This window comes from Dermacentor albipictus, chromosome 1 (genome assembly GCF_038994185.2).
Source record: "Dermacentor albipictus isolate Rhodes 1998 colony chromosome 1, USDA_Dalb.pri_finalv2, whole genome shotgun sequence".
Lineage (NCBI taxonomy): Eukaryota > Metazoa > Arthropoda > Arachnida > Ixodida > Ixodidae > Dermacentor > Dermacentor albipictus.
In genome coordinates, this window is record NC_091821.1 from 43,691,914 (window position 1) to 43,700,027 (window position 8,114).

The 8,114-nt window shown below is 45.0% G+C and overlaps 5 non-coding genes across 5 annotated transcripts; all 5 read left to right on the top strand.

Moving 5' to 3' along the window:
* Positions 1–70: 70 nt before the first annotated feature.
* Positions 71–152, top strand: TRNAS-GCU (transfer RNA serine (anticodon GCU)). The gene has a single exon. It is a non-coding gene; the product is annotated as a tRNA-Ser (tRNA).
* Positions 153–245: 93 nt separating this feature from the next.
* Positions 246–327, top strand: TRNAS-GCU (transfer RNA serine (anticodon GCU)). Its single transcript has one exon. It is a non-coding gene; the product is annotated as a tRNA-Ser (tRNA).
* A 93-nt stretch (positions 328–420) lies between these two features.
* On the top strand, positions 421–502 carry TRNAS-GCU (transfer RNA serine (anticodon GCU)). The gene has a single exon. It is a non-coding gene; the product is annotated as a tRNA-Ser (tRNA).
* Positions 503–595: 93 nt separating this feature from the next.
* Positions 596–677, top strand: TRNAS-GCU (transfer RNA serine (anticodon GCU)). The gene has a single exon. It is a non-coding gene; the product is annotated as a tRNA-Ser (tRNA).
* Positions 678–7,291: 6,614 nt separating this feature from the next.
* TRNAS-GCU (transfer RNA serine (anticodon GCU)) lies at positions 7,292–7,374 on the top strand. The gene has a single exon. It is a non-coding gene; the product is annotated as a tRNA-Ser (tRNA).
* The last annotated feature ends 740 nt before the right edge of the window (positions 7,375–8,114 follow it).

Below are 8,114 nucleotides of genomic sequence, written 5' to 3' on the forward strand. Positions count from 1 at the left end.
GAAGAATACGCCGAGTTGATGGCGCAGATGTAGGATTGACTGAGATCTTACGAGAGGTCCCGAATGCCTGGGCGAGGTGGCCGAGTGGTTAAGGCGATGGACTGCTAATCCATTGGGCTCTGCCCGCGTGGGTTCGAGTCCCACCCTCGTCGAACATTTTGCGCTTTTTGTCTCTGAAAAATACGCTGAATTGATGGCGCAGATGTATGATTGACTGAGATCTTACGAGAGGTCCCGAATGTCTGGGCGAGGTGGCCGAGTGGTTAAGGCGATGGACTGCTAATCCATTGGGCTCTGCCCGCGTGGGTTCGAGTCCCACCCTCGTCGAACTTTTTGCGCTTTTTGTCCCTGAAGAATACGCCGAGTTTATGGCGCAGATGTAGGATTGACTGAGATCTTACGAGAGGTCCCGAATGTCTGGGCGAGGTGGCCGAGTGGTTAAGGCGATGGACTGCTAATCCATTGGGCTCTGCCCGCGTGGGTTCGAGTACCACCCTCGTCGAACATTTTGCGCTTTTTGTCTCTGAAAAATACGCTGAATTGATGGCGCAGATGTAGGATTGACTGAGATCTTACGAGAGGTCCCGAATGTCTGGGCGAGGTGGCCGAGTGGTTAAGGCGATGGACTGCTAATCCATTGGGCTCTGCCCGCGTGGGTTCGAGTCCCACCCTCGTCGAACTTTTTGCGCTTTTTGTCCCTGAAAAATACGCTGAGTTGATGGCGCAGATGTAGGATTGACTGAGATTTTACGATAGCTAGGTACCTGACGTCCGGTAGAGGTGGCCGAGCATTCCTCTTCCGGCCACCACAGTGAGCGGTCGTGCAAGCATGTGCTCCCTCGGAGCAGTTACAGCGGCCAATGGCCGCGGAACTAGGTCTTCTGACAAACAGGCTGAAGATTGCCAGGCTGTTTTGCCGCATCTGCCCACAGGTGATTCCGTTTTTATACGGTTTGTTTGCATGGTTGCCTAAGGAAAAGGCCATATCGTTGCGAGCATTTCTGCGACACACTCGACCGTCTTTTACTGCTGCCGGAGGTAGTTGCCCTTGGCGCATACCAAATGAATCACCTGTGGGCAGTGACGTTCATGGACGAGGAAGGAAAGAAGATACTGGCTGCAGACACCTTCAATGTCAAGAATGAGCGCTGCATGGTTATAGACCCCTGCGACAGAGGAGTACGCCTGAAGCTCTACTGGCTACTCCATGGTGTGCCGGACGACGATGTGCGAACGGCTCTGGCGGTCTTCGGGAAGGTGACTGAAATCACAAGCGAGAAATTGGAGGTGAAAGGATGCATTGATAAAGGATCAACAACGCGCTCCGTAACACTAAAGCTGAAAGTGGGCGTCAGCATCGAAGATTTGTCTCATCAATTGCGTGTTGCTGAAGATGTCGCACTCGTACACGTTCCAGGCAGAGCTCCGCTCTGCCTCCCGTGCCGCGGCATCGGCCACATACGTCGGGAGTGCCGTGTTTCACGTTGCGGGCTCTGTCGTCGCTATGGCCCCGACGAGACCCAGTGCGTGCGCTCTTACGCCAGCGTAGCAGGCCCAGCCCGGAGGTATTTGGTTTCCAAGCAGATGATGGACGCAGTTGATGCTGAAAAAGCTACCTGAGAACATGGCGAGGAAGGAAAGACTGAGGCAGCAGTGCCTCTGCACACCCCAGGAGGAGGCGCCAAGGAACCGAGTAGCGAGGAAGACCCTGGACCTATCGCTACCGTAGCGAGCCTGGACACAACGAAAGAAGACGCAAACAACACCCAAGACCACAGCAATGATTCTTTTCCGGAAAACACGAAAGCTGCAGAGGAAATTTCCACAGATGTCGATATGGTAGCGTCTGGCAGCGGACCTGCAAAGAGACCGCGAGAGAAAACTGGATACACCTCTGCAAGAGGTGATGGAACAAGCACCGGAGAACCTCCAACAAAGGCTGCAAAGTCCAGACGGCAGCCTTTCAAGCCAACGCCAAACCTTGGGCAGGCCCGACGGACTAATTCAAAACTGCCGCCTTCTTAGCGGCGGCTTTTATTTTTTTCTTGTTTTTTTCTTTTTTTCCCTTGTACAACCCCGCTCAGTCAGCGGAGTACTTGTTCGCGTTAATACCCTGGGACGGCCACATATATGGAAGCTTTGTCAGCCCATGCCCCTGTTTGACGTAAAAATGTGAGTAAAATATTGGCAATAATCCCAACTTGATATGGCAGTAAACTTTAAAAATGCCTTGTGCATCGCAACATTTAATTCAAGAGGCCTTTCTGCCCTAGGACGGCAATATCAACTAAGTCGCATTCTCTTAGAAAGTGATATAGACTTGTTAGCGGTCCAAGAGACCAAAATCGAGAGTGAAGAACTTACTGATAAAATGGTTGAAGTCTTCCGTAGCAGATATAATGTATGCGTGAGTCATGCAGTTGGTAGGTCAGGCGGTTGTGCCATCTTTATTCGAAAAAGCATTGGGGTTATTGAATCTGTGTCTAGTAGTGAAAATTGCCGGCTAGTATTTTGTGATTTTGTTTTTGCTGAAATTGCCTGGCGTGCTGTTTGTGTCTATGCACCGAATAGAATCAATGAGCCGCAAGATTTTTTTAATACTGTGCGACCTTGTCTGGAAAGCGAAAGGAGTGTATTACTTCTTGGCTATTTCAATTTCGTATGTCGACCTGAAGATCGATCTAGTAACAGAAATGGTAGAGATAAAAGTGCAGAAGTATTACCCGTAATGATTGAGGAGAATGAACTCGAAGATATTGGCTTAGTGTTGACGCATGAAGACCAAGCAAAATACACTCACTTTCAGAATGTGTCTCATGCTAGATTGGATCGAATATATGTACCTGATGAATTTGTACCTTTGTGTTCCCAATACCATACGCAGCATGTGAGCTTTAGTGATCACTGGTTAGTCATGATTACTTTAGGTGCAAAGAAAAAAGTGTCAAAGTTCAACTGGGAGTTGTGGAAATTCAACAACAAATTACTACAGGATGAATTTTTTGTTGTAAAGATAAAGGAATATATAAACGGTATGCAGCTGAATCAAACATGTAATTTTATACCGGTGTGGGAACAGTTCAAGATCGACTTCAAAAATCGCCGCTTTGGAAAGAGCAAGCAATTTAAGGCAGAAAGAAAAACAGCAAGAAAAGGAGCTGCATATTGCGTTAGATTACATGGTCACTGCAGACAATGCTAAGCCCGGGTTGTTCTCGAGAGAAATAAAAGAAGTAAAGGCGAAGCTTGAGATCATAGAAGCAGAAAAGTATCGCGGCGCAGTGATAAGGGCGTGCTGCGAGCGGCTATGGTTGGGTGAGACGCCCACAAAGCGTGCGCTCAGCCATGAGAAGAGACATGCAGTATCGAAGGAAATTAGTGAAATCAGTTTTCAAAATAACGTTACTCGAGAGAGTGAAATGATAGAGCGTGCCTTTGTTGAATATTACAGAACACTTTTTAGTCATAAAGCATGTGATACTGAAAGGTTTCGAAGTGTTTTTCTGCCGCTCATGCCTAGTCTTGATGACGAGACAAAACAGTAACTTGAAAGGCCAATAACAGTCGCAGAAGTTGAGCAGGCCATAGACGATCTCAGTCTTGGTAAATCACCTGGCCCAGATGGTCAAATGGCAGAATTTCTACACCGAGTTATTGAAGAGTGTTATGAAAATAAACTAACACGACCGTCCTTTCGAACATCCCTCGTTATACTCATTCCGAAAACTAATGACCCGGTCAAACTGCTTTCAGTAGAAACATACCGACCGATAAGTTTAACGAATACTGATTACAAGGTCTTCATGAGAGTTTTGTCTCGCCATTTCCAGAGTATTGTGAAGTCCCTTGTAGGTCCGCATCAGACCTCCGGAATTAAAGGAAGATCTGTTCTTACAAATATCCATGTGGCAAGAACTGTTCTTGAATATTGCGATGCCATGAAGGATCGAGTTGCTATGCTTCAACTAGATTTCGATAAGGCATTTAACAGAGTCGTGCACGTAATATTGTTCCTTATGGTTATCCTACCACGTCAATGTAGGATCTTTACTTCTAGAGGGCGTGATAATGGTGTATGACAAATGTACAGTGAAACTTGTGATTAATAGGAAACTGAGTGAATATATTTACGTTGAAACTTCTGTAAAACAAAGCGGTTGTTTATCAGCCCTGTTTTTGATCTTTACCTCGAACCCTTTTGTTTAAAAGTACTTGCAAATCCGATCATGCGGGGCTACACTTTTTTCAATACTGAAGTTAAGGTCCTTGCTTTTTGCCAAGATGAAGTTAAGCCGCCTTTTGCCAAGATGAAAGAAGCGTGCGTGAAGTTGTACGAGAGGCTAAGGATTTTCGTACAGCAACAGGAAGCGTGATTAGTTGGTCAAAATCTTTTGGCTTCTGGCATGGCAACTGGGAACACGCTCCAGACACGTTGTGCAACATACAATGGAACACCACTCCGGATAGCTTTTTGGGAGTTCCACTGAAACACTATAAGGATAGCAAGGACTATTGGGCAGATGAAGCAGGAAGAGTTAAGTTACAAATAGATAAATGGGGGGGACATAATTTTTCTATGTTTTGAAGAGCCGCTGTTTCTAATGTGTTTCTAATTGTTATGTTGTATTATGTGATGCAGGTATAGGAATTACTAGAATTGGGGATAAAATGAAAGAAGCGCATGAGCCATTGCAAACTTTTTCATCAAGTTAGAAACGGGGGCTTGGGACTATCACATTTCTTTTTCAAGCAGATTGTGACGAGATTTCTTTTCTTGCGTGAACAGGCTGACGTTTTTCTTCGAACTGTAATCGAAGTGCGGTTACAGGATTCCTTGCCAGACTACGTAATATCAACGTATTGTTTGAGGCCAGCAGTCTTATCTGGTTACCAACGAGAAGTTGTATCTTCGGTGCAGACTCTTCGGGCAAGATTCTCCTATGAGTACCTAACGAGTGTGACACCTAAGCGTTTATACAAAGACCTGCTTGATGTTTTTTTGCCGATTCCTGTGAAGCATGGGTTGTACCAAATGGGCCCTGAGCGTGACGTCCTCAAGCGTATTAAGTGAATGCCGGTGAAACCTTCAATGAAATCTCTCTTTTTCCAACTGCATACCGGCACACTACCTGTGAAGCTATGGTTACACAGGAAAGATTTTTTCTTCCAGGGTCTGACAATTGCTGAATTTGTAGAAAACCGGAAACAATTGAACACGTTTTCTAGACTGCCATGACGCGATGTTCCTATGGGATGTACTTCAAAGGACTTTAAAAAAAGACCTGCCTTTAAGCTCTTTCGGAATTCGGTACTTACCTTGTGCTGAACCAGAAGGAGTACCCAGTGATATTTATTTATTTATTTATTTATTTATTTGTACATACTGCAGCCCCATAGGAGGGCTATTGCAGGAGTGGGCAAAAACAGTGTTGAACAAAAATAAAGTGAAATCAACATTGACTCTTACAACATCTTTACAATCATTTACAAAAATTTTACAAATTGTTTTCAACAATTCATAAAAAGCAACGACACAGCAATACGCACACATAAAGTATAAACTAAACCTGATTTAAATAGTTACATATACTGGTTTTTATAGACAGCAATTTCAAATTCGCTTATCGGGAGTGAACGAACGCAGCCAGGCAAGGAATTCCACACTTCTATTGTGCGGGGAAAGAAGCTGTACTTGAAGGTATTTGTACGGGCATGGAGAGGGTTAAGATTAAGCTCGTGGAAATTACGCGTGCAAGAAGGCTTGGTGAAAGATATGCAAGCTGTGTTTGAAGTGTGGTATGACTTGTTAATTATGTTGTGCAAAAATTTTAAGGATTCCACATCACGACGTACTGAAAGTAGTGTTAGATTCAGCGTTGGGAGGGCGGACGACGGTGAAAAATAGCGGTCATACCGATGTAAAATGAAACGGACGGCTTTTTTCTGAACTGCTTCTAGTTTGATTATGTTGTTTTGGTTATGTGGTGACCAGACTGTTGCGGCATAATCGATAATGGGGCGAACAAGAGTTTTATACATTAGAAGTTTTGTTGCTTTCGGAGCCTTTTGCATAGTACGACGTAGGTATCCAAGCTGTTTTAGGGCCTTTGAACATGTTTGGTCAATGTGTGAAGTCCATGAGAGATTGTGAGTAAATGTTACGCCAAGGTATTTGTATTGTCGAACTCTGGTTAAAGGAGACCCATTCAATGAATATGTCGCAATTACAGGTGCGGCTCTTTTCGTGAAGGACAAAACAACCGTTTTTTTTAAATTAATGTTCATTTTCCATTTTTCACACCAAGCACTGAAAGAGATAAAGGAATCGTTTAATTGCTGAAAGCTATTCGGGAAATCAATCACGTCGTATAAGACGCAATCGTCAGCATAAAGACGAATATTAGAGGAAACATGTTTTGGGAGGTCATTGACATAAATTAAAAACAATAAAGGACCCAGGACGGATCCTTGAGGAACCCCGGAGCCTACTTCAAGTATGGATGACCTTGCAGAACTAAAGTCGACGTATTGGGACCGGTTAGAAAGGAAACTAGCGATCCAATTGACTAGGTGGGAATTTTTTAGTATTGCATTTAATTTTTGCAAGAGGTGAGAATGAAGTAATGAATCGAAAGCTTTAGAAAAATCAATGAAGATAGCATCAATCTGTTTACCGAGATCCAACTGATAAGCGATGTCATGGGTGAAGTCGGTTAACTGCGTGATAGTACTGAAACCACGTCTAAAGCCGTGCTGAACATTAGTTAGAATGGTGTTGGACTCCAGAAAATCTATTATGTGTTTGTAAACAATATGTTCCAGCATTTTGCACGATTGGGAAGTTAAAGAAATGGGTCTGTAATTCGTTATGTCTGTCTTCCTGCCTGTTTTATACAAGGGTATTACTCTTGCAAGTTTCCACGATGAAGGAACGATTTCTGTATCTAGAGACTTATTGAATATAATTTCAAGATAGCGTGATGTCCATTCCTTGCTATATGTTCATGGTTATGTGCTTGCACAGTATCTGGCGAACAAGAATGGACTTCAGACATGCGTATTTGTATCCCCACTCGGCAAGACACTATTTCGTAGAAGCTGTCATTTATATTAGGAATGTTTACGAGGCCCTAACTGATCCTCCGGAGTGGATTACTGTTTTTGATAAATTAGGCAAAAATTAAGCCATTTTAAAACATACGAACTAGCCGAACGGCTAGGGATTTGATGTATTCTTTGTTTGCTGTTATGTTTGTACAATGTTCATCGCATGGTAATAAAGAAAAAAAAAGGTAGAGGTGACGGAGTGGTTAAGGCGATGGACTGCTAATCCATTGGGCTCTGCCCGCGTGGGTTCGAGTCCCACCCTCGTCGAACTTTTTGCGCTTTTTGTCCCTTAAAATACGCCGAGTTTATGGCGCAGATGTAGGATTGCCTGAGATCTTTCGAGAAGTACCTGACGTCCGAGAGAGATGGCCGAGGATTGTGCTTCCGGCAGCCGATCTGTACGGACGTGTTAATCATAGGCTCCGAAGGAGCGGCTTTTGCGGCCATCGGCCGCGGTAACAGGCTTGTCTACCATAACAAAGAAGCGAGCTACCAGTTTATTTTGCCACCACTGCCCAAAAGATCCGTCGTGAAAATCACCGTGTTCTGCATGGCGGCGTGTGAGCGAGGCCCTAAGGGTCGAAAACTTTCGAGATGCGCTCGCCCCGACTGTATTGCTGCTGGAGGTCGTATGCCTAGGAGCCCACCAGATCAATCCTGTATGGGCAGTCACCTTCTCAAGTGACGAGGCAACGAAAAGGATGCTGGCATTGAAAGAGCTCAACGTGAAGGGGCGTCACTGCGTAATCGTCGACCCTAAAGACCAATAGGTACGCCTCCGCCTTCATTGGCTGCTCTATTGGGTGGCTGACGATGATATAAAGGCAGCGCTGGTGGCCTTTGGCAAGGTCGTGGAATTGACGAGAGAACGATGGCGGGTCAGAGGAGTAGGCGACAAGGACTCAACGTCTCGGACAGTTCTGTTGAAGTTGAAGAGCGGGATGAAAGTAGATGACCCCCCGCACCAAATCCGAGTTGCCGGTGAACTGGCCCTTGTCGTAGCACCT